The sequence below is a fragment of the Ursus arctos genome, chromosome X, assembly GCF_023065955.2.
Source record: "Ursus arctos isolate Adak ecotype North America chromosome X, UrsArc2.0, whole genome shotgun sequence".
Classification (NCBI taxonomy): domain Eukaryota; kingdom Metazoa; phylum Chordata; class Mammalia; order Carnivora; family Ursidae; genus Ursus; species Ursus arctos.
This window is the reverse complement of record NC_079873.1, coordinates 39,321,055-39,347,577: the sequence shown is the minus strand read 5'-3', so window position 1 is coordinate 39,347,577 and position 26,523 is coordinate 39,321,055. Positions and strand designations below refer to the sequence as shown.

At 43.7% G+C, this 26,523-nt stretch overlaps 1 protein-coding gene and 1 pseudogene across 2 annotated transcripts in view; one reads left to right on the top strand and one right to left on the bottom strand.

The window, feature by feature from the left end:
• The window catches only part of JADE3 (jade family PHD finger 3), a 131,614-nt gene extending 119,411 nt beyond the window's left edge, over nt 1-12,203 (bottom strand). Inside the window, exon 1 of one of the 2 annotated variants that reach the window (XM_057311042.1) lies at nt 12,070-12,203. The gene's annotated coding sequence lies outside the window, so the exon portion shown is untranslated. Of the gene's footprint in view, nt 1-11,651; nt 11,770-12,069 lie in introns of those variants that run through there. The other variant, XM_026513459.4, reaches the window with a different exon arrangement.
• Nucleotides 3,031-3,598, top strand: LOC113265999 (60S ribosomal protein L12-like; annotated as a pseudogene).
• Nucleotides 12,204-26,523: the final 14,320 nt, after the last annotated feature.

Sequence of the window (26,523 nt, the reverse complement as noted above, 5' to 3'; positions counted from 1 at the left end):
CATATTTTTCCTACAGGAATCCCACCACGCTCTTACAGAAAGAATCAGGGAAAATCCCAGAGAAAGCTCCCGTCCTGGTGCCGGTTGGCTGAGGAAAACAACACCCACTGAAATCTACCCAGACACCTTTCCTTTACCTCCAGCACAGAACAAAAGGCTTAATCTGCAGGGGGAAGAGCTTAAAACCCTTGGCTTAAGGACACTGGTGGGTACTCACTGCAGCTGGGGAAAAGGAAGACAGGAAAAAGGAAAAGAAGTCTCACCCTTGGAGGAGGGGCAGGAATTCTTGTAAAGGACATACTCAAGACCCAGGTTCCAATACCTGCCTAAGTCAAAGGCTTAATCAAATCATCAGAGAACTCCCTCCTCCTCCACTACCCACCACTTGGCAAACCAGCTACATAGTAAAGTGGAATACAACTGGGAGGGCTATAACAGACAGCTCTTGGGAAACAGCACAAAGGAAAAACCCAAAGCCAAGCAGGAGTCGAAAAGAAGGTATCACTAGAGGAATCGGAAATCTCTGGTGCCCCACCAATAATAAACACCAAACACAAGCCAACTTCTGACTAGATTAACTCAAATCCTCACACTAAAGGCCTAGCAGAAGGACACTTGTGTTCTTCTCCAAATATATCAAATATTTAACTCAGTATCTCTTGCCCATGTTCAGTTTCAACAGCTTTTCAGCCATGTTCAGCTTTTTATTAGGAGGCATAACGAAAGGCAAGAAAATATTCCAAATGACAAAGCAATCATCAGGTTTAGACTCAGTACACACAGATGTTGGGACCATCAGAAATGAAATTTAGAAGCATTATGATTAATATATTAAAGACTCTAACGGAAAAGGTAGACAGCATCCAAGACCAGATAAATAATATCAATAAAAAGATAGAAAGTGTATGAAATAATCAAATGGAAATCCCAGAACTTAAAAAAAGAACAGTAAAAAAAACCCCAACATGCTCAAAAAAAAACAAACGACAACATGCTCAACAGTAGACTTGACACAGCCAAGGAAAGCATCAGTGAGTGTAACATTTGAGTTTATGGGTCAGATCAATAAAAATTAAAACAAAAAGGGACAAAAGAGTGAAAAATAGAACACAGCATACAAGAACTATGGGAAAATATCAAAAGGTATAACATATTTGTAATTGGAATTCCAGGGGAATAAAAAAAAAAGGGAATGGAATACAAAAATTACTTGAAAAAAATAACGACTGAGAACTCTCCAAAATCAGTGACAAACAACAATCCACAGATACAAGAAGCTCAGAAGAACACCAGGCAGGATAAATATGACAAAATAAAAAAACCACATCTACGCTAAGACAAAGAACTCGAAGGCAGTCAGAGGAATGAAGACACATTAACTACAGAGAAACAAGGATAAAAATTACAGCAGATTTATCAGAAACCTTGCAAACAAGGCAACAGTGGAGTAATATGTTGAAGAGGAAAAAAATTGTCAGTTCAGAATTCCATATCCCACGAAAATGTCCTTCAGAAGTAAAAGAAAAAAAAAAGACTTTATTCAACAAAAGCAAAGAATTTACTGTCAGCAGACCTGGCACAAAAGAAATGTTGAGGAAAAATTCTTCAGGCAGAAAGATTATGATGAAAGTGGGAACTTGGAACAGCATAAAGAAATGAAGAACACTGGAAAAGGAATAAATGAAGGCTGAATATAATATTTTATTTTCAAAATGTTTGAAAAGCCAATTTTCAAGACATCAGCCAAGGGCCAGTCCCGCAAGAAGGCCTTCTAAAGATAGCAAGCAGCATCAGGACTGCTATGGTAACTCTTTTCAGCACAATAGGATATGTACATTTAAAAAACTTACAGCTAGGGGCGCCTGGGTGGCTCGGTTGGTTAAACATCTGCCTTTTGCTCAGGTCATGATCTCAGGGTTCTGGGATTAAGCCCCATGTTGGGATCCCTGCTTGGCCAGGAACCTGCTTCTCCCTCTCCTTGTGCCCCTCCCCTGCTTGTGCGCGTGCGCACGCTCGCTCTCTCTCAAATGAATAAAACCTTTAAAAAAACCTCTACAGCTAACATCGTACTTAATGGTGAGAGACTGGAACAAGTTAAGAATGTCCTCTCTTACCACTACAATTCTGGTAAAGAAGAAAAAAGTAGGAGTACTTATATTACCTAATTTCAAGACTTACTATAAAGCTATAGTCATCAAGACAGTGTGGCAATAGCACAATGGTGGACACACAGATCAACGCAACAGAATAGAGAGCCCAGAAATAGACCCACACAAGCATAGCCACATTTTTGACACAGGTGCAAAAGCAATAATAATGGGGAAAGGATAGTCTTTTCAACAAATGGTTCTGGAACTCCTGGACATCCATATGCAGGAAAATGAAACTTGACACACACCTCATATTCACGGCTGGTGGGAATGCAAAACAGTAGAACCATGTTGGAAGACAGTTTGGCAGTTTCTTATAAAAACTCAGCAATCCCACTCCTGGTTATTTACCCAAATGAACTGAAAGCTTATGTTTCACAAAAAAATCTGTATGCTAATGTTTACCACAGCTTTATTCATAATCATCAAGAAACTGGAAGCAGCCAAGTTGTCCTTCAACAGATAAATGTACAAACTGTGGTAAATCCATAAATTGGAATACTATTCAGTGATAAAGGGAACATGCTATGAATTCACAGAACATGGATGGATCAAGCAAAAGAAACCAGACCAAAAAAGGCTAAATATTGTATGATTCCACTCATATGACATTCTGGAAAAGGCAGAACTTCAGCTAAAAATTCAGAAGCACACTATTCTGAGGCATTTCTAGGAAACAAAACTGACTGGATATACATTTTTTTCAACAGGGATAGCTCTGACCAGATCAACTTAGGTGGGAGTCCACGGAAGTTCACATCATCATCACCATATACCATCTCTTTTTAAATAAGTGTATCTGATTTTTAAAATAGGGTAATATATTGACATGGCTTAAAATTCAAAAGGTATTTGTGACTTTTGGCTCGGAGGGAGGTAAAGGTGCAACTGTGTTCAGTCCTCCCAAATCTGGGTTCATCTAACACCAGCTGCCTCCACCATACCGCCTATGTTTGACCCCAATGAAATCAAAGTCTTATACCTACGGTGAATTGGTGGGGAAGTTGGTGCCATGTCTGCCCTGGCCCCAAAGATCAGCCCCCCCCCCCAACCCGGTCTGTCTCCAAAAAAGATTGGTGATGACATCGCCAAGGCAACCGGTGATTAGAAGGGTCTGAGGACTACAATGAAAACTGACCACGCAGAACAGACAGGCCCAGATTGAAGTGGTACCTTCTGCCTCTGCCCTGGTTATCAAAGCCCTCAAGGAACCACCAACAGACAGAAAGAAACAGAAAAACATTAAGCACAGTGGAAATACCACTTTTGATGAGATTGTCCACACTGCCCAACAGATGCAGCACCGAGGTTTAGCTTGAGATCTCTCTGGAACCACTCAAGAGATCCTGGGGACTGCCCAATCTGTGGGCTGCAATGTTGATGGCCGCCACCCTCATGACATCATAGATGACATCAATATTGGTACAGTGGAATGCCCACCTAGTTAAGAACTACAAAGGAAAATATTTCAATGAAGGATCATTTGACAACCAAAAAAAATTTTTTAAAGGTATATATAAAAGTTTATGCAGTGAAAATCTTCCTCCAACTCTCTACCCTGGCTATATATGCCCTAAATCTATCAGTGTCTTGAAGATCCTTCTAGAAATATTTTATGTCTATGGAAGCAAAAATGTATATATTATATAGTACATATTATTGCCCCCAGTAGCTGTCACAAATGGTAGCATACAATACACACTGTTCTGTTTCTTGTTTTTCTTCATTTTGTACATCTTAGAAATCATGCAATATCAGTGTAATATTCTACTGTACAACCAAGCCTTGACTGATACTCAGAATATTAACCAATCTTTTGCTATTATAAATAATACTCCAAATAATACGCAAATATTTGTTGAATAAATTCCTGGAACTGTTCGCTGGGTCAAATGATATATACATTTATAATTCTGAAGGCTATTTTCAAGTCACTGACTCTTAAAATGTCAGGGATTTTCCATTTTTAATTTTTATCCTAGGAGGAAAGAAAGGAAGCTGAGATTCTATCACCAAGCAATTTCTGGAGGAATGTACATCTCTAAGATGTACAAAGTGAGCCTTCTCCTCAGTTTCCCACACATGCTTCCAAGGGTCCAGTTGCATTTTCATGTAATATATTTCAGGCCATAGCTGGTTGCAAAGCCTATTTCAGTTTATGTGAAAGGTGTTACTTCTGAAAACTTCACAAGCAAAGGTCAAAGGCTGATGCCCCAAACTGCTGATCACTGACCACTCACTTCACAGCACAACACTGGATTCTTCACTGCAACCACAGGGAGACTTTATTTAAAACCTTGACCAAATAAAATACACCTACAGAGAATCCTTTGTCTTTACTACAATGCCCAAATAAGGATTTCTTCTCAGGTAAAAACCATAAATCACATAAAGGTTATGAAGAAAAGCTGCAAATGTTTCTCTCATCTTCCAGGTAGTGATGGATTTCCAATTAACCATCTTTCTGCTTGGCCACAAATCGCAGTACAGCTTAGTACCCTAAGTTTTGGGGGGGTAAAGCTTGAACAGGAGGTTGAGGAAACCCAGGGACTCTTTTTTTTTTTAATTTTATTTATAGGGATGCCTTGGGTGGCTCAGTCAGTTAAGCATCTGCCTTCGGCTCAGGTCATGATCCCAGGGTCCTGGAATCAACTCCCACATTGGGCTCCTTGCTCAGTGGGGAGCCTGCTTCTCCCTCTGCCTGCTGCTCCCCCTGCTTGTGCTCTCTCTCTCTCTCAATCTGACAAATAAACAAATAAAATCTTTAAAAAAATAAAGATTTATTTGTTTGAGAGAGAGAGAGAGCAAGCACGAGCATGGGGCGGGGGGGGGGGGAGAGGGAGAAGCAGGCTCCCCGCTGATCAGGGAGCCTGACGTGGGGCTCAATCCCAGGACCCTGGGATCATGACCCGAGCCCAAGGCAGACCCTTAACCAACTGAGCCACCCAGGCGCCCCACCCCAGAGACTCTTTTGATAACAGCCACACAAGATCAGTGAGCAGTCAAGCCACTCGCAAGAGTACCTACACCCAGAGCACACTGTCTCTCTTTGGTTTCCTTCTAGAAAAACTATCACTCAGCTCCACACTCAGGAAAAGAGAAGATGACACAATCACATTACTTAGTTTCAAGAATACACTACATTTAGGGGTGCCTGGGTGGCTCCACTGGTTAAGCGTTTGACCCTTGACTTCCACTCAAGTCATGATCTCAGGGTCGTGAGACTGAGCCCTGCGTTGGGCTCAACACTGGGCATGAAGCCTGCTTAAAATTCTCTCTCCCTCTCCCTCTGCCCCTCCTCTCCCCCTGCTTTCTCTCTCTTTTTTTAAAAGAATACACTACATTTAGAAATGAGTGTTTAACAAGATTTATCAAAGGAAAAGAGGTTACATTCATTAATAATTATGCATTACTGCGGTAATGGTTTCCAGTTAAAAAACGTCTCCTTGTATTTGTACCTTTAGACAGTTCTCTCCCACAGTGACTCTGGGCTTGGCCAAGAAGCACTTCCCTACTTCGGCTAACAGGACAATATCAAACGTGACACAAGCAGACACTTGAGAAGTGCTTGTGCCATGGCACTTGCTCTTGCTTGCTGCTCCTTGTGCCTTTGAGACCACCATGTCAACAGATCCAGACCAGCCAGCTGAGGGAGAGACCACTTGGGAGGGGAGAAGAGCCATCCTTGCTTAGGGCCTTCTAGACCAACCGGCCTGACAGCCACCAGTTATGTGAGCAAGGCCATTCTAGATCATCCAACCACCAACTAACAACCTTCCCTGCCAAAAAAAAAAAAAAAAAAAAAAAAAAGAAAGAAAAGAAAAGAAAAAGGCTAATTGACACAGGCTACTTCAAAGTAAATATGTTTGTGGTCTGGTACATATGGAAAGGGGAAGAGAACACTGGTTTTCTTCCTGTGCAGTTGATTCTGCACGTCAGAAATAGTTTCAAACAGAAAAACCTGCAGTACCTGAATGAGAATAAATAAATATATAAGTACCGAAAAATGCCTAAGTCTTCCCAGATTCTCACAAATGTGCTGTCTGCCATCACAGATGGCACACACCAAAAAAACAAAAAACATTAAAAATTTCCATTTAGTCACTGAAGCATCCTTATCATGATATATTTAAACCAAAGTCTTATACTCAACAGCTCCATTTCTAACACTGAACAACAACTCAGGTTTCCAGGAATTAGTTCTCCCAATTTTACTTTTTTCCCCATTTGACAGGGCTCAGTGAAAACTGAAAGAGTTCCCTTAATGCGGCCTAAAAAGCATCAAATATATAAGGCTAATTAAACCATCTAGAAGCATTCTGCAGGACCAGCTTCTTCCAGCATCACAGCAACCCTTTTTAGCTGTGTTAATGGTGGGCAGTAGAAACTGTTTAAGATCTATAACTTGGGCCAGAAACATTGCCTCCATTGGATCACAAAGTGGGACACTGAATTACTTTAAGTTACTTTTGTTTAGGCCTCACTAGATGCTTTTCCGGATTACATGTGCCACGCCACACCACGCCCACCCCCCCCTTATGGTTTAAGGTGAAAAACACCTTCCAGCAGCCTCCCACTGCCCTTGGAATAAAACACAAGCTCCTTAATGAGATCCCATAAGGCCCTGTCAATCTCCCCCTGCCTACCTCATCTCTCTTTCCCCAGGTCCTAGCCAAACCTCTGTGGATCCCTTCCACATCTCTCTTTCACCTCGGTGTCCTCACAACACCTGGCGTTCCCTCTGCCTGGCAATCCCTTCTCTCTTTTACCTTGCATATTCCTGCTCATTCTTCAGGGTCCAGGGCACCTTGCTCGTCTCCCTTATAAAAGCATTCTACCTCTTATTTGCTGTGTGACCATAGGAAAGTTACCTTTGCTTTACACCTCAGAGAGATATTCTATGTTAAAAACTTAGCACAGTACTCAGTACACAGGAAATGGTTAACAAATCATAGCTGCTGTAGTTATTATCCCTTATAGTGATCTCCATCACAGCTGTCAGTACAATTAGCAATTATTTATTTATTTGTAGGAAAAACCGAAACACCCCTTTGGGTCCCACCTTAATACCTAATACTGCTCATGCTATTTCCCCACATACTGCATTTGGGGGGAGGGAGATAAAATTAATGTTTACAGAGCAATTATTACCTAAATTAATTATTACCTTGGAGATGTCAAATTAGGCAGACGAAGAAACTGAGGCATAGAGAAGTCAAGTACCGGCCCAGATCAAGTGGTAGATTCGAATCCAAGTTGGCCTGACCCCATAGGTTGCGCTGGGTATACGACACCAAAGGCTTCCCTAACTCCTGAACCTTGTTATCTAAGAGCAGCAAGTCTCAGAGCAAATGCATCTTCACATTCGACTCCCAGGTATCTATTCTTCAGATCCTTAACCAGTCTGGTGTTCGAAGCACCCCGTGTAAACTGCTTCAACAGAATGCTCTTCCCCCTGACTGTGTTAGATTTCTTTCTTCCTTTACATTGGATGTTGAACTCTTAATGGGATGAGTTATCATTCACCTCTTATACCCCTAGCAAACAGGAGGCACTCAACAGATGTCTGCTGAATGAATTAAATGAAAATGTTGGAGAATACATTACAGCTGCAAAGCTGGGGGGTGGTGGAGTGGATTTTCATAACAATATTGAAGTTTGGCATAGTCAGGGACAAACCTGACATGAATGATGACAGAAAGGAAGTTTAGCTAAAACACTTTTACAACTGTTAATGATTTCTGTATCTAGCACCAGAGATTCCATGTGACTTACACATATGTGCTTTATACTACCTCTGGGGCCCCGCATCACCACCAAAGTTCTGCTGTACCCCATGGATACACCTGAGCCACCCTTCAGGACAGGATGCCCTTGACAAGTGCCAATCTCTCAATGATTACTTTCAAATGGTTCAGAAAAAAGGAACAGAAAGAACAAATAATAAAGCAAATGGGAGCAAACTATTGATAGTTAGTGACCTTGGGTAAAGGGAATACAGGAGTTCTTTGTACTATTCTTGCAACTTTTTGTAATTGTAATCAAAATAACTTTTTAAAATCTAAAAAGGAAGAAGAAGAACTTTCCCAGGAGATTACAGCACACAAGGTCTGGTGTACTGGCCATGCTGGTACCATATTCTCTTTGTCAGCTATTCCAAAAAGCACATTTCAGGCGCGGATTTCCTTGCCTATCAGCCAGTATCAAGGGACAAGGAGCTCCCTGGGTACGAGGGCTCAGCTATGGCCTCTGGGTTATGACAGAGATTAAATTATTTATTGCTTAAAGAGTATTAATCAATGCATGGGCATCTCCTATCACTCAAAAACACCAGTACCATTTCCCCACACCGGGCCCCCTACCTACTTTCTTCAGTTGACTACCCTCTCAGTTACTTTCCCCAAGCTTAGCTATGGGGTTAGGCAAATTCTCCCCAGGACCCTTCTTTCTGTCACCCAAAAGAAGCACAGAGGCAGTTCTGATGGTAAGAACTTTGCTGCTATTGTCTATGGAGGGACCTACAGGGAGGAGGCAAAAATAACCTTGGGGGAGTCACAAATATTTCAGGAAACATAAAACTCAAAGCGGTAGTTACTTGGTCTGTAATGACCATTTGCTAGCACCTTTTTATTTGCTCATCATTTTTACCCACTCACCTAGATTCTCCCCACAAACAAGACTGCTTCAGCTTTCCCAGCCACTGTAACTGAACAACAGGGAGAAACTGCTAAACCCCTCAAGTGTCCCCCCTCTATAAGCCAGTTCAGGAGAGTGCCAGATGGGTGTCACCCAACACCTACTCCTCACCTATAAGGTGATGTAAGTAAGTTATTCCCTGATTAGAGATTTTTTTTAAATGTAAGTCAGCATATGATCTCTACCTTCCTCAGCTCCTGCTTTGCATAACCTCCATGAGGAAGTAGGCGCATTACGTCCCATGATAATATTCAAGCTCTGTATCCCTGATCAAGACTTCTAAGAGCCCTCTGTAATGCCATGTCTTCACAAACCCCCAGTGCCTCCTGCCTCCCCTTACCTTCCCTCAAATATTTGCCTAATTCCAGTCAGACCTCCAAGTAGTGGGCAAAAAGAAGAAACAGATTTGTGTAGCTTAGGGGAGAAATGGATTGTTACAGCTGATGGAACACAAGGGAGGGAAAAGACAAGAATTATCAAAAGGAAAGGATCATACCCAACCTACCAGCCTAACAACCTTTGTTCTTTATTTTTACTTTCACTAACCTGTCTGTCTCAACTATGATGACAGCCCTGCATCATCAAGCGTCCTGCTTCTGGGAACTTCATCTACAGGCCAGAAGGTGGGTCATGGGCACCCCTAAGGCTGCTTCTGAGTCACTCCTGGCTCCTAGTTGATCACAAACCCTTCCGGAAGGAGTGGAAGGCCCTTCTCCACTTTCTCCTGTGACCAAGATTCACAGGCTACTAAAAGTGAGAAGGCACTTACCATACTGCCAAAGCACAGCAACATGACTCAGAAAGGTAGGAGACAGAATGTTTGGGTTCTAGAACCAGGCCTGCATCCCTGAGTACTGCAGAACTGATTGGATGAAAAATGCAAGTAACTGTTTTAAGGCAAAGATATGGGGTTAAGAACTCGTCTCTAGCAAACAAAACTGTAGAGAAGACCACAGTTAAAGAAAAGGTGGAAATGATGGTAGCTAATACTAACTGAGAAGCACGTCCCAAAGATCTCATATAATCCCTTCACCCTTTAAAGAGAGATATTACCTTTTACAATTCAAGTATTTCTGCTCAGAGCTCACTTTAAATGAAAAAGAAAATGATATGTTATGGAGGTAGAATACTCCTCGGCTAAATAAAAAAAGAAAAAAAATCTATTTTCACTTATCCAGAGAGTAATCACACGATGCTATAAAAGCATGAAAACTACGGTATTCAAAGGGCACAGAGGCAGGGATCCACATTCCCATTGTTTACAGATGTTATGAAAATATTAAATTAAATAAAACACAATGCTTTGTTCAGACCGACTCCTTTCTCACCCTCACCCCCACCCCCAGGCTGGCAAGAAGTGCCTTCAGGGAAGGTATTTAAGAGAACTACTCTGGGAAAGTGGATTCTGGGTTGCTTAAACTGAGCCAAGATGTTGTGCAACCCGTCTTTACCTAAATTATTTTCCATTACTTTCAGAGTTTAGAGAGAAGCAGACAGTTATCTTTATCAGACTGAATACCGGGAATGAGGTCGCCTTTCCCTCCAGGCCACTGAAATCACCATCAACACGGTTTTGATTTCTTATACAATCAGACGGTGTTGGTGGGGGGGCGGAGGGCGGGGATCCCATCCTCATCTTCACAGATAAACGATTCTCACATCGAAAAACCTTGCGCACATCCGAGGCCATGGATTTCCTAGCAATTCAGAAAGTCAGAGAAGCGGCCAAACAAGTTTCTTGCCAAAAGCCTGGGAACTACATATGTCCCAGGGCTACACAATGATACCAACTTTTAAACATGCCTTCACATACCACCATTATGGTCACTCACTCGAGATCCCGACGCCCCCCCCTTCTCACAAATAATAAACGCAGGTTGCCCTGTGCAATTTAAAGTCAGACTTCACCAAAGCAGTGGCTCTGAAAAGCGAGAGAAAAAGATTGGAAGGAGGCTCTCTCTCTTTTTTAAATCGATCGCCCCACGGCTGAGGGAATAAAACCAACTCGATCGCTGGAGAAAAGTTAACTTTGCGGTGCCCAGCGGTGGGAAATTTTTCCCGTAAGACTCGCAAAGCCCTCCCGCTTTTCCCACCCCCCGGACCGCCAGGCGCTCGGCGGTTGCGGCGGCCCCGGACTGGCAGCGCCCGAACAATGACGGGAGGGGGAGGGAAAGTTCGCCAGCCCGCGGGGCGCTCACGCTCCTGCTCCGGGGGTACCCGGGGCTCACCGGGGGGCCTCGCCACTCCCTGAGCCGCCCGGCCCCCCTCTCTCCAAGCACTCGGTTCTTCACGCCCCCCAACATCGAAACGGCCAGGGGCGCGCCCTCGCTCCCTGGAGCATCCGGCCCCGCTGGCCCGCAGAGCAGGTCCCCCCGCCGCGGGTCTGACCCCGGGAGCCCCGAGACCGGGCAGAGCACAGAGAGGGAGGGGGCGCCGGGAGGGGGCACCGGAGGGAACGGCCGCAACAGTTATGGCGCTCAATTTCTGCCCGAGCGGAGCTGCAGCCGAGCCGGAGCTCGGGCGTCCGCCCCCGCCCCCCGCGTCGGCCACCCGGCACTGCCCCGGCCGACGGAGGGGCCAGCGGGCACTTTACCTCAGCCCACACACGCTCTCGGCCCGGAGACGCCGGGGCCGCCGGAGCGACCGCGATGTGGGGCCGGGGCGCCCCGGAACGCTGCGAGGCTGGGCCGGGACGTTGCGCTCCGCGGCGCCCGTTTCCACTCCCCGAGGCCGCCACTCCCGCTGCCCACCCGGCGCGACGCCCCCAGCGCCGCTCGCGCCGCGTCCAGCTTCAGCGGCGCCTACCTTTGCGCAGCTAGGTCGCGGCTCCTTCCTTCCCGGCTCCACACTCGGGCCCCGCAATGTGCCGGGCGAGTCCGGTAGGGGTGGTAACCGCCCCCTTAACCGCTCGCTTTCTTCTCTCCCCTCCCTCGCACCTGCCCCCTAATCTCCTCCCCACCCCCCGCCCCCCGCCCCGCCGCCTGATCCGCCCGGGCCGCCCCCTGCGCCTCTGCTCCCGCCCTCGGCCCTCGCCCGCCTGGCCCGTCAGGCCTCAGCGTTGGGCAGGCGGTTGGGCGGCGGCGGCGGCAGCGGCGGCGGCTGAAGCGGCGCGGAGCACTATTGTATTCCTGACACTGTGCGCTCCCACGCTCCGCCTCTTCCCCTTCCTTCCTACCCCCCCATCACCCCCCCCCACCCCAACCGCCGGCCGCGCTCGCCCTACCCGACTGGCTCCCCGCCGTCCGCCCGCCGCGCGCTCTTCTGGCGGGCTGGGCGCCTTCGCCACCGCCGCGCGCCTCGAGGCTCCGCCCACTTGGTGCTCCCGCACCCGCGGCGTCGTGCTCCAGGTGGGTTCCTCTCTGCTCCTGCTGGGCGCGCTGCGGCCGGGAGGAGCCTCGGTCCGGATAAGTGCCCGAGAGGACGACGGGGAGGTGCCTTGGCTGTGATGAAACACGAACTAAGCTTTTCAGGGCCCCTTTCAACTCTAAAGTTCTGTAAGTGGACCCTCCTGTATAAAACTCATTGTCGGCCACTATTGATTTAAGTTGTTGGCTCTTGAATTACCTATAACAATAAAGCCAGGGTGCCTGTTGACAGAATAAATGTATTCAATTGCCAGCACAAATGGTCTGTGATGTTGTGTGGCTTTTTGAGGTGTCAACTTGGTGAGGCTACCGCCCCAGTTATTCAATCAAACATTAATCTACGCGTTGCTGTGAAGATATTTTGCTGATGGAACTAAAGCTCCTGATCAGTTGATTTAAAGTAAGGGAGATTATCCTGGATAATCTGGGTGGGCCCGATCATTCTGACCGCATGCCCTACAGATTTTGGATTTGCTTACCCAACCCCCCAGTTGTGTCAGCCAGTATCTTTTAATGAATGAATGAATAAATAATGTGTGTGTGCGCGTGTGTATAAAATATCCTGTTGGTTGGCTTCTTGGGTGGAATCCTAGCTCATACAGATGTTTAAGCAACAAACCCCTTTTGGTTTACTTATCTGGGTTTGGAAATGGACCATGTGTAATTACCATGAACTCATATCGTCATTTTCATTTACATTTCTTGGCTAAACAAAAATGTAGGCTCTTCTGTATTTTTTCTGATTTACATAGTAAAGATGTTCTATTTCATAATACACAAATGTGTGAGTTCTAAAACATTCATAGTCCTTCAGATTTACCTTGTTTTATTAACTTATTTTGAAATAATTATAGATTCACAGGATCCGTAAAAAAATATTACGGAATGGACCCATGTACTCTTCACCCAGTTTCCCCCAATGCTAATATCTTACATAACCAAGATATTGACATGGTCCGATCCACAGACCTTACTCATATTGCACCAGGTTTACATACAAACATTTCTGTGTCTGTGTATGTAGTACTACACAATTTTATCACGTGTAGATTTGTGTAACCATCACAATCAACTGTTCCTCCCCAGCAAAGATTCTTCCTTCTACCCAATATAGTCAGTCACCTCCTTCGCCTCTCTAACCCCTGGCAACCTCTAACATGTTCTCCATCTCTGTAATTTTATTATTTCAAGAATATTATGTAAATGGAATCATGCCTTTTGAAATTGGCTTTTCTTCATAATTTGCATAATTTCCTTGAGATCCACCCAAGTTGCTGCATGTATCAATAGTTCATTCCTTTTTACTGCTGAGTTGTAGTATTGTTATGCTTTGGTGTTCTACAGTGTGTTTAATCACCCGTTGAAGGACGTTTGGGTTGTTTCCAATTTTTGTCTGTTAAGAATAAGACTGCTATGAACAGTCATGTAGAGTTTTCTGTGTAAACATCAGTTTTCCTTTTTTTCTGTGACAAATGCACAAGAGTGCAATTGCTGGGTTGGATGGTAAGTGTAAGTTTAGTGTTATAAGAAACTGCCAGAAGTTTTCCAGACTGTACCATTTTACATTCCCACCAGCAATGTATGAAAGATCCGGTTTCTCCACATCTCTGCCGGCATTTGGTATTGTCACTATAATTTTCTGTTAGCCATTCTAATAGGCGTATAGTGATATCTCTCCGTTTTCAGTTGCGTTTCCCTAACGACGTTGACATCTTTTCATGTGCTTATTTGCCATCTGTATATCCTCTTAGGTGAAATGTCTGTTCATGTCTTTTTTCCATTTTCTAATTGTATTGTTTGCTTCTGTTAAATTTTGAGAATTCTTTCTATATTCTAGATACAAGTTTCTGTCAGATACATGGTCCACAATTTTCCCCCCAGTCTGTACTGGTCTTTTCATCTTTTTAAGAGATTTTGCAGATCAGAATTTTTCATTTTGATGAAGTCCCACTTCTCGAAGTCTGCATTTATGTATTGTCCTTTTCGTGTTGTGCCTTAGAAATTTTTTGCCTCACACCAGGTTCCACAAATTTTCTCTTACATTTTCTCCTAAAAGCGTTATAGTTGCATATCTTACATTTAAATCCATGATTCATCTTGAATTAATTTTTGCATAAAATGTGAACTTAATGAGGTCGGGATCCATATTTTTGTCTATAGATGCCTGATGGCTCAAACACCATTTGTTAAAATGACTGTCTTTCCTCCACTGAATTGCTTTTGCACCTTTGTCAAAAGCAGTTCAGCATGTTTGTGTTGGACTAATTGTGTGGGGCTATTTTTTGGTTCCCTGTTCTGTTGTTCTCTGTGTCTGTCCCTCTGTGAATACCAAAGTCTTGCTTACTATAGCTATATAGTAAGATTTAACATTGGGGAGAGTGATACTTCCCACTTTATTCTTCCAAATTGCTTCAGCCGTTCAAGGTCACTTGCCTTTCTATGTACATTTTGGAACAAACTTGTTTATATCGACAGAAACTTTGCTGGGATTTTGTTAGTAAGTGTGTTAAACTGATACATCAATTTGGGGCGACAATTGACATCTTTACGATACTGAGTCTTCCAATCCATGAAGATGATTTGTGTGCCTCTCCGTTTGCTTAGATTTTCTTTTGACTTCTTTCATCAGCTTTTTGGAAATTTTCAACATATAGATCCTGTACATGTTTTGTGGTTTTTTTTTTTTAAGATTATTTATTTATTTATTCGACAGAGATAGAGACAGCCAGCGAGAGAGGGAACACAAGCAGGGGGAGTGGGAGAGGAAGAAGCAGGCTCACAGCAGAAGAGCCTGATGTGGGGCTCGATCCCAGATCGCCGGGATCACGCCCTGAGCCGAAGGCAGACGCTTAACCGCTGTGCCACCCAGGCGCCCCTGTGGTTTTTTTTTTTTTAAGATTTTATTTATTTATTCAACAGAGAGAGAGACAGCCAGTGAGAGAGGGAACACAAGCAGGGGGAGTGGGAGAGGAAGAAGCAGGCTCATAGAGGAAGAGCCTGACGTGGGGCTCGATCCCAGAACGCCGGGATCACGCCCTGAGCCAAAGGCAGACGCTTAACTGCTGTGCCACCCAGGCGCCCCTGTACATGTTTTGTTAAGCATATACTGTATTTCATTTTCTTTGGAGTGATTATAAATAGTATTGTGTCTCTCTTTTAAGCTTTCTCACTCATTGTTCATTATTTGTATTATAGCAATGCAATTAATTTTTTGTGTGTTGAGCTTCTGCCTTTGACTTAGCTGAACGCACTTATTAGTTCTAGAAGTTTTCTGGTAGATTCTTTGGGATTTTCTACATAGACAGTCATCTTGTCTGTGAACACACAGGTTTATTTCTTCCCTTCCAATCTGTATGCTTTTTATTTCCTTTTCTTACCTCATTGTGCAGGCTAGAACTTTCAGTTCTACATTGAGTAAGAGTGATATGAGTGGACATACTTCCCTAGTTCTCTATCTTAGGGGGAAACATTCCATCTTTCACCAAAAAGAAAACTACTAGCTGCTCTTTATCAAGCTGAGAAAGTACCCTTCTAATCCTGTTTGCTGAGAGTTTTTCTCATGAATAAATGCTAAATGTTGTCAAATGCTTCTTCCCCATCAACTGATAGGATCATACGATTTTTCTTCTTTAGCCTGTGGATATGGTCGATTACATTGATTGAATATTGATTTTTGAACTGACCCTCCATACCTGGAATGAGCCCCACTTGGCCATGGTTTTGAGGGTTTTTTTCCCACCCTGTCTTTGGTTGTGGGAATAGGATAATACTGGTTTCATAAAATGAGTTGGGAAGTTGTGCAGAAATAAGTTAACATACAAGCCCTTTGTGGGTAACTGGGAACCTCGGTTTCAGGAGGGTTCCCACCATTCCCAGAATTGATAAGAGTGGTTCACCATGCCTAAACTGTTTGTACATATGCGATTTATGCTGGGACTACATTTCAAGTCTCCTGATTTCCAAGCTGTGCAGAAAAGAGTTATCATAGCAGGCCTGACTGCTGTCCTTTGAAAGGCCGGCCTGCTTGCGAAGTTAGTCCCTGGTGGGCATCTGGAAACTTGGATTTGAGGAGGGCTCCCATCACTACCAGGACTGATAAGAGTGGCTCACTGTGCCTAAACAGTTTATATAAACAATATGGTTTATATTGAACATCTGCTTTCCTTCTGGGAGTCTGGAATTTTGGTGAGTGCTAGACAGAGGGTGCCTGTATGACCAACCCCCAATAAATGCCCTGGGAACTGAGTTTCTCATGAGCTTCCCTGATAGATAGCATTTCACATGTGTTGTCACAACTCTTTGCTGGAGGACTTAGGTACATCCTGTGTGACTCCACTAGGAGAGGACTCTTGGAAGCTCGTTCTTGGTTTTCTCTGGACATCACCCCATGGGTCCTGCCTTTCCCCTTTGCTAATTTTGCTCTATAGTCCCTCACTGTAAGATATCATAGCCATTGAGTCTGACCGTATGTTGAGTTTCTAGTGAATCATCGAGCCTGGGAATGGTCTTGGGGGACCCCCGACACTGAAGTGTTCCCTTCTCTTTGGTATTCTAGAAAAGACTATGTAAATTTGGTGTTAGTACTTTAAATGTTTGGTAGAATTCTCCAGTGAAACCATGTGGACCTGGAGCTTTCTTTTTTCAAGACCATTTAAGTTACTAATCTAGGGACATTTGGGTGGCTCAGTTGGTTGAGTGTCTGCCTTCGGCTCAGGTCATGATCCGGGGGTCCTGGGATCGGGTCCCGCATCGGGCTCCTTGCTCAGTGGCGAGCCTGCTTCTCCCTCTGCCTGCCACTCCCCCTGCTTGTGCCCCCTCTCTATCTCCCCCTCTCTGACAAATAAATTAAAATCTTTTAAAAAATTACTAATTTCTTTCATAGTTACTGGACTATTCAAATGATAAATTCCATATTGGTTGAATTTTGGTAGTTTGTGGTTTTTAAGGAATTGGTCCATTTTATCTAAGTTGTCACGTATAAATGCCTACGGTTTGTCATAGTATTCCTCTCTTAAAAACACAGCCATCATCTCACATACTTACTCTTTTTGTTGATAAGAACATTTAAGTTCTCTCTTAGCAAATTTTAATGATAAAATACAGTGTTATCAACTAAGTCACTCTGGTATACATTAGATACTCAGACCTTATTCATCTCATAGCTGAATGTTCATACGTTTTTACCAACCTCTATCTCCCCCACCTCCAGCCTCTGGTAACCACTATTCTACTCTCTGGTTCTATGACCTTGACTTTTTTTTTTAAGATTTTATTTATTTATTTGAGAGAGAGTGCATGCAAGAGAGGGCATGGGGGGGGAGCCACAGAGGGAGAGGGAGAAACAGACTCCCCACTGAGCAGGGAGCCCAAAGCCAAGCTCAATCCCAGGACCCTGAGATCATGACCTGAGCTGAAGGCAGATGCTTAACTGACTGAGCCACCCATGCACCCCTATGATCTTGGCTTTTTATATTCTATTTTAAAAAAATCTTTAAGATTCCAAGTATAAGTGATACCATGCAGTATATGTCTTTCTCTGTCTGGCTTATTTCACTTAGCGTAGTACCCTCCGGGTTCATCCATTCTGTCACAAATGACAGGATTTTCTTCTTTTGTAAGGCTGAATGATAGTCCATTATGTGCGTGTGTTGCGTGTGTGTATATATATATATACACATATTTACTTGATCCATATATATAATATATATTATTATATTATTATATATTATTATATATATGTATATATTGTATATGTATATGTGTACATAATATATATTATATATATGTATATGTGTAATATATATTATATTATTATATATATTATATATGTATTATATTATATATATATATATATACTTGATCCATTTACTTAGTCCATTCATTTGCTGACAGGCATTTAAGTTGTTTCCATACTAGGATATTGCTATTGTGAATAATGCTGCAGTGAGCGTGGGAGTGCAAATATCTCTTTGAGGTAACGGTTTTATTTCATTGGGTATAAACCCAAAAGTGGGATTGCTGGATCACACAGTAGTTCCTTCTGGAGACGGAGAGGGGTTAGTGTCAAAGAAATTTAATAATTTGCAAGTTTCTTTTCCAAATGGTGACAGACTTTAGGATCGTTCTGTTCATGGATTGACTTTATATTTGCTGTGGACATTCACATAGCGTCTTTCTTCCAAAGAACGTGGGTACTGTGTTGAGGACTTTATTTTCCTTTCAACGGCTACAGGGTCTGTAGTAAGATTTCCCTGTCTCGTTTGTGATATTAGTGATTTGTGTCCTCTCTCTTGGTATAGGTTTATTAATTTGATTGATCTTTTCAGAGAAACGGCTTGTTGTTTAATTGATTTTCTCTATTGTTTTCTTATCTTCAATTTAATTGATTTCTACTCTTCATTATGTTTTAAAGAATTTTTTAAAAAAAGATTTTATTTATTTGTTGGAGAAAGAGAGAGAAAACAGAGGCAGAGGGAGTGGGAGAAGCAGACTCCCCGCTAGCAGAGAGCCCGACACCGGGCTGGACTCCAGGACCCCGGGATCCTGACCTGAGCCGAAGGCAGACGCTTAACCGGCTGAGCCACCCAGGCGCCCCTCTTATCTTTATTGTTTCTCTCCTTCTACTTATTTTGAGTTCATTTTATTTTGCGCTTCTTTTTCTAGTGTCTCGAGGTGAGAGCTTTCGTGATTGATTCGAGACCTTTCCTCTTTTCTGATGTGAGTCTTTAGTGTTCTAAATTCCCATGTCAGTACTGATTTAGCTACATTCCACAAATTTTGATGTTACATTTTCACTTTTGTCCAGTTCATTGTATTTTTTAAAATTTCTCATGAGAGTCCCTTTTTGACCTATAGATTAGTGAGAAATGTGTTGTTTCGTTTCCAAATGTTTGGAGATTTTCTTGTTGACTTTGTTACTAAATTTCTAGTTTGATTCCACGATGGTCAGGGAACGTACTCTGTATGATTTCAGTTCTTTTCCATTTGTTGAAGTTTGCTTTATGACCCAGAATATGAGCTATCTTTCTTGGAGAATGTTCCATGGGTATTTGAAAAGAATGTGAATTATGCTGTTATCGGGTGGAGTGTCCTATAAATTAGATCCTGTTACTTTATGCTTTTGAGCTGTATAGTCTTGCTGATTTTATGTTTAGTAGTTCCGGTGCTAAGAGGGAGTATTAAAGTTTTTTACTGTAAACTGTGGATTTGTCTGTTTCTCCTTTCACTTCTACCAGATTTTGAAGCTCTGTTTGGGGCATAAACATTTTGGATTGCTGTGTCTTCTTGGTGCACTGACCTTTCATCATTAAGCCTCTTTGTCCCTGGTAATTTTGTTTGTTCTGAAGTCTACTTTATTTGATATTAATATAAACATTCCTTTTGCAAATTAACATTTGAGAAGCGTGTCTTTTTTTTCCATCCTTTTACTTTCTACCTACCTATGTTGTTATATTTGAAGTGACTTTCTAGTACACACCATATACTTGAGTTTTCTTTTTTAATTTTTAAAAAAGATTTTATTTATTTATTTGACAGAAAGAGAGAACACAAGCAGGGGGAATAGCAGAGGGAGAGGGAGAAGCAGGCTCCTCACTGGGCAGGGAACCCCACGAGGGACTCGATCCCAGGACCCGGAGATCATGACCTGAGCTGAAGGCAGACGCTTCACCGACTGAGCCACCCAGGCGCCCCTGAAAAACACATCTTTTGAGTTCAGATTTCAGAGGAGACATTTGTTATCAACTGAATCAGCGTGTTCCTCCACAGTAATAATTTTTTTCTCTCTAGCCGCTTTTAATTTTTCTTTATCTTTAGTTTTCAGAGGTTATTTATGTTGTGTCTCGGTATTGTATTTTTGGGTTTTCCTGTTTGGGTTTCACTGAGCTTCTTAAATCTGTAGGTTTATGTCTGCCAAATTTGGGACATTTTCAGCCAATTCTTTCTTTCTTTTTTTTTTTTTTTACATTATTACTTTCGTTTGTTGATCTATTCAATATTGTATTTTTTTTTAAATTTTAATTCCAGTATAGTTAACATACAGTGTCTTATTAGTTTCAGGTGTACAGTATAGTGAGTCAACACTTCCGTTCTTCATCCAGGGTTCATCACAAGCGCCCCTGGTAATGCCCATCACCTATCTCACCCATCCCCCACACCCACCTCCCCTCCGTTAACCAGCGCTTTGTTCTCAATAGTTAAGAGCCATTATTTCTTTGAATTCATTTTCAGTCCCACCCTCTCTTCTCTTCAGGGACTTGAATGATATGAGTATTAGTACTTTTGTTATTGTCCAATGGACTTCTGAGACTCTGGGATATTTTTCCCTCATCTGTTTTCTCCCTTTTGTTCAGATTGGAGAAATTCTATTGTTCTGTCCTCAAGTTCACTGATTCCATCCTGTCCTCTTCACGCTACTATGAGCCCATCCAGTCCCTTTTTAATTCGGATTATTTTTCACTTCTATAATTCCCATTTGGTTGTTTTCTGTAACCCGTTTCTTTGGTGGAATTTTGTATTTTCTCCTCCATTTATTTCGAGAGAATCTGTAATTGTTTATTGAAGCATGTTTTTAAATGATGGTTGCTCTAAAGTCCTTGCAAAGTAATTCCAATATCTGATTTATCTTAGTGTTATGTCTTTTTAATTTTATTTATTCATTTATTTATTTGAGAGGGAGGGAGGGAGCCGGGGGAGGGGCAGAGGGAGAGGGAATCCTCAAGCAGACTCCCCAGGGAGTGCAGAGCCTGACCCAGGGCTCAGTCCCAGGACCCTGAGATCATGACCTGTGACCAAACCAAGAGCTGGACACCCAGTGGGTTATGTCTGTTCATTGTCTTTTCCTGTTCAAGTTGTGATTATACTGGTTCTGGGTATGAGGAGGGCTTTTCCCTTGTCTCCTGGACCTTTTGGATGTTAGGAGACTCGGGATCCTGCTTAAATCTTCTGTGTTAGCAGGCAGTTACTCCTGGTGTGGCACACGGGGCCTGGCCTACGTTTGTGGACCGTGGCTCCAATGACAGTTTAGTTTTCAGAACCCTTGCGGTGCTATTCTGGTCTGCTTTGTCTGTGTGCCACTTAAAGCCCCCTTGAAAACTTCGGTGGTATTCCGCACTGCGCTTCTGTTCTCAGACTTTTGGGCATGTCGATTTAGTTTTACCTGTGGGTCTGGCAGGTGTCTTTTCATACCTCCCATGCAGATTTAAAGAATCCCTTTCTCCAGCTCCCTCCTCTCTGAGATCCTTCCTTCACTTTATAATTGGAAGCCCGAGGGGCGCCAGCTGCCACTGGCAGACAAGGGTGAAAGTCCAGACTCCTCGCTCTGTCTCCACTGACACGGCAACACCCGGGAGGGAAAGCACCTCTCTGGATGCCCCGCGGATGCCAGGTGGGAGGGAAGCGGCAGATGTCCACACTCCCCCACAATCTCTCGTCCGACACCGCTAGCGGGAGAGGAAAGTGCCTTCCCCGCCACCTGCCACGTGGTGGGGGTCAGGAGATCACCAGATGGGGGATCGGGAGATGCCAGGCCTGCAGGGGCTGGAAGTGCTCACCCTGGCTACCTGCTGCTGCTGGGGGGCGGGGCACGGTCGCGCGGACCCTTCGCTGGGTACCCGCTGCTGCTGTTGCTGCTGGCAGGGGCCGAGCGTGCCCCCCCGCCCCCGGGGCTGCCTGGTGCGGTTGGGGCTCCAGCTCGCTCTGGATGGGTGCCAGGGGCGGAGGAGGAAAGTGCTTCCCCAGGCTGCCTGGTGCTGCTGACACTCCCACTGTCTTGGCCGGTGTTCCCAGCGGGAGAGGACAGCGTTCCCCCCAGCCGCCTGAGGCTGCTGGATGCGGAGCCCGAGGCTGTAGTCCCTACCCGGTCTCTGCTGACGCCTCTGGCTGGGTTAGGGTAGGTGCTGTCAAAGGTTTCTCTCCCACTGGCCTGGGATTCTCTCCTTTCCTGGTCCTTTGGCCAGAAAGAAAAAGTTTTTCTTTGGTTTTATTGGTCTTTGTTTTTTTGTCTGCTGGGGAGAGTCTAGGTTGCAGGGTTCTCTCGAACCCAGGCTGGGATTTTGAAAAGACAGGGAGCACACCACTGTGTTTCCTCAAATCCTGTGGTCTCCGGCTGGCCCACATTCCTCTTGCCATCACCAGAGTCTCTTTATTATGGGCTTTAGTATTATTTACAGGGATTCGAGTTCGCTCTACTTAGCAGGGAGGAGAAAGGAGAAATGAATCTATGCCCTCTTGTCTGGAATGTGAAGTCACCTCCTACTTTAAAAGAAATTAATGAAATGATTAACAAAGGGTTTGTTTCGGTTGGAAAACAGAATTTGCCTTTGGTGACCTCAGTTTGCACTTGTTGGTTTTTTTTTTTTTTTTTAACGTCATCTCTACGCCCAATGTGGGGCTCAGACTCACCACCCGGAGATCAAGTGTGGCAAGCTCTACTGACTAAGCCAGCTGGGCGCCCCTCCCACCCCCCACCCCCGTTTGCAGTTGAAAGGCAAAACTATTTTTCTTCTTCTTTTTTTAATTTGTCAAATGGAACTGATGATGGACTTCGGTGGGGTGAGAGTTTCAGAAGGCACAGGGGGCTGTGTCTCTGTCTTTGTTGAACCCACCCCGTTGATGAAACTGGATCTTGCAGACACTCTGATGGTGTAACTTGTCAGAAATAGGCTCAGAAGACCAAAGTGAAAGGGCCAAAGAAATAGAAGTAAATGATCACTCTTGGCAAGACCTCTCTTCCTTTTCCTTCTCTCCTCTCTCCAATCTCTCTTGGCCATCACACCAAATTTTACGTGATCAAAATCAATAGTGGGCCCCATTTTCCCTAGGTAAGTAGAATAGCTACTTGCCATATAAGTTCATCTCCCTATACATGTAATATATGTGTAAATCCAGAGACAAACGGTCTGGAAGAATACAGACCAAACTGATCATTGTAGCTACCCATGAGTAGTAGGGATCAAAGTGGATTTTAGATCTATTTCCATTTTTTAGGGAAAAGAAAATGGTGTTATTTGTATAATGAACAATAATAAAACAGAACCACCTGTACGTCCCCCAACCTGCAGAGGAGACATGAGAAAGTCTGAGATGGACAAGAATTTAAGAATGCTCCCTTTTTCCCCCGAGTCAAAAACGATTTCAAACTTGTGAAATCCGGTGGCATCTAACATTTGTTCCGAACTTCACCACGATGACTCACAGGAACATTTTCAGATGAAATTTGGGAAGACGCTGATTTTTCAAACAAAACAGCAATTGTAAATACCTGGCAAATGTACCCGCACTCGTGGTTGAAATGATAACTTGTGAAAATGGCCTTTATATGCACGTAAGTAAATGCAAAGAGAACTACTGTGAGAGAGTGTGTGTAGCCAGTGGGACAAGTTCACGGGCATTGGGAACCTCACTTGATTTGTGCTACATATTGATATCCAAAATAATGCTGTCAAATTGAGACTATATTCATGGGAGGAGGCAGACAATTAGTATTTGTAGAGCATCTGCTGTATGCCAAGTGTTTATTTTAGCATATTTTCTCATCTAATCCTCCCCCAAACCCTCAAGATAATCTCAAATAACCCCCATTATTTCCATTTTACAGGCAAGCAAACTGAGGTTCAGAAAGAAAATAACTTGCCCCACATCATTAGTAGATATTAGGTACACTTCAAGACAAAATGCTTTCTACCCTTGTTTAGGTTTGAGTATTTAAAGCAACCACCATTTTTAATGGTTATTTATTTATGTTTTATTATTTTTAAAAAGATTTATTTATTTTTAAGAGAGAGAGGGGGGAGGGCAGGGGGGAGAGAGAATCCTGAAGCAGACTCCCTGCTGAGTGGGGAGCCCAACGTGGGGGTGGGGCTCTATCCCAGGACCCCCAGTCATGACCTGAGTAGAAATCAAGAATCCTATGCGTCATGCAATACGTGCTCTCCACGTATTGTATGGTGCACTGGGTGTTATACTCAAGTAATGAATCATGGAACTTTCCATCAAAAACTAGGGATGTACTGCATGGTGACTAACATAATATAATAAATAATTATTATTTAAAAAAAAAGAATCCAATGCTTAACCAACTGAACCACCCAGGCGCCCCTGTTTATTCAGGTTTTAAAAAAATGTATCCTTAAGTCAGTTTTGGTAACATTTTTCTACAGGTGTACTGGCAGCCACCATTTTTATCCCAAGGGAGTGTGGAAATAGCCAGATAACCTAGCCCAGTAGTCATCAAACATTTGTGGCATGAGGAAATGATTTACAAAATGGAGAAATACACACCTGTTCCTTGAAATACTTCCTTCCTTATTTATGCGTTAAACTTCACTTGAACTGGAGAACTAATTTTCCCATCAATAAACTGAAAACAGTTCAGTGGAATCAGGCAACAGCAGACACCCAAAGGATGAGTTGTAATCAATGGAGCTTCCTTTTACCAGATGGTTAATGACCTTCATAGACCAAATATGTATTAATGCCAATGCCACAGATTGATGATATTGACTCTCTCTCTTCTTGGAAGCCTGTCGGGGTTTGCGATTTATTTTCACAAAGAATAAAGCGTTCACTGATGGAGACTGAAAACAAAATGAAACACCAGCCATCACTGTAATGGTCAGTTTCATGTGTCAGTGTGGCTAGGCTGCAGGCCCCAGTTTTCCAATCAAATTCTAAGTTAGGGGTATCTTGTAGATGTGATTCACGTCTATAATCAGTTGACTATAAGTAAGAAAGATTATCCTAGATAATCTGGGTGGGGCTTGACTCAATCAGTTGAAGGCCTTGAGAGCAGAACTGAGGCTTCCCTGAAGGAGAAATTCCACTTAGGGATGGCAGCATGAATCTGGGCCTGAGTTCCATCCTGCCCGACAGATTTAGCATTTTGGACTTGACCCAGCCACCCCGCACAATCATCTAAGCCAATTCACTGCAATAGAATTCTTAACCTAGGGGCACCCGGGTAGCTCAGTCGGCTGGACGTCTGACTCTTGATTTGGCTCAGGTCAGGATCTCGGGGTCCTGGGGCTGGGCCCTGTGTCGGGCTCCACGCTCAGTGGGGAGTCTGCTTGTCTCCCTCTCCCTCTGTCCTTCCCCCCACTCGAGCTCTCTCTCTCCCTCTCTCACATAAATAAATCTTTAAACAATTCTTCCTATATGTATCCTGATGATTCTGTTTCTCTGGTGGAATTCTGGATGGTACAATCCCTGTTTTCACTTTTATGTACGAAGCCAGAATCCATATGCACTTAAGAACAACATGAATTTTCCCTGAACTTTGTATTCTCTCTTTAGATTGGATTACCTAATTCAGAAATTTCGAAAGGGATCAAGGAAGTGTCTGATTCCAGAGAATACTCAATGTTAGAGACTAAACATCATTTTCCATTTTGAAAGTAAACTCACCATGTGTGGCTTAGGAGTAGTTCCTCTCGGGAACCATCATCTAAATGAGTTCTCGGAGTCTGTATTCAGCTCTCTGAAGCTAGAAGCACCACGACCTTATGGGACAGAAGCCCATGAAAACCGTTCCAGCCCTTCCATGCTCCATCCAAGTCCATCCATAAATCCTACATGTCTGATGGGATACGTGAACCAGTTGTTTGTTTTAACCACAAAAGCAATAATTTTGTTCCTAAAGTTCTTCAGAAATTTCTTGGGAATTTACTTTCTGGGAGACCTTACCCAAATTATTTCGTCCCATTCTTTCTCTCTCTGAAAGAAACTTTGGGTTACTTTTGGATGTTTTTTTTAAGGTTTTATTTATTTATTTGTCAGAGAGAGAGAGAGAGAGTGAGCACAACCAGGGAGAGCGGCAGGCAGAGGGAGAAGCAGGCTCCCTGCTGAGCAGGGAGCCTGATGCGGGGCTCGATCCCAGGACCCTGGGATCATGACCTGAGCTGAAGGCAGACGCTTCACCGACTGAGCCACCCAGGCGCCCCACTTTTGGATCTGTTCTTAAACTTTTCTCCTCCCAGCTGTTTGTGGTGTGTTCTAACTAAACAGATGGTAAGCTTCATGGGGCAGACACTGGTAGCTGCTTACCCAACAGCCATTCTTCTCACCTTCACTGCCAGAACCTCCATCTTTCAAGATGATGTGCCCAGGAAGCATACTCACCTCCGCAGCCTCCCTCGGAGGTAGGGCGGCCATGTGATCCCGCTCCGGCAAATGAGACAGGAAGTAGATGTCTACTGAGGAAGGCTTCTGGGAACCTGACTGTTTTCCTGACAAAAAGGACACACTTAGCTGGCCTTTTGCCATTCACCTTCTCCATTCTTTCTACCTAGAATGCAGTCACACTACTTGGAAGCATG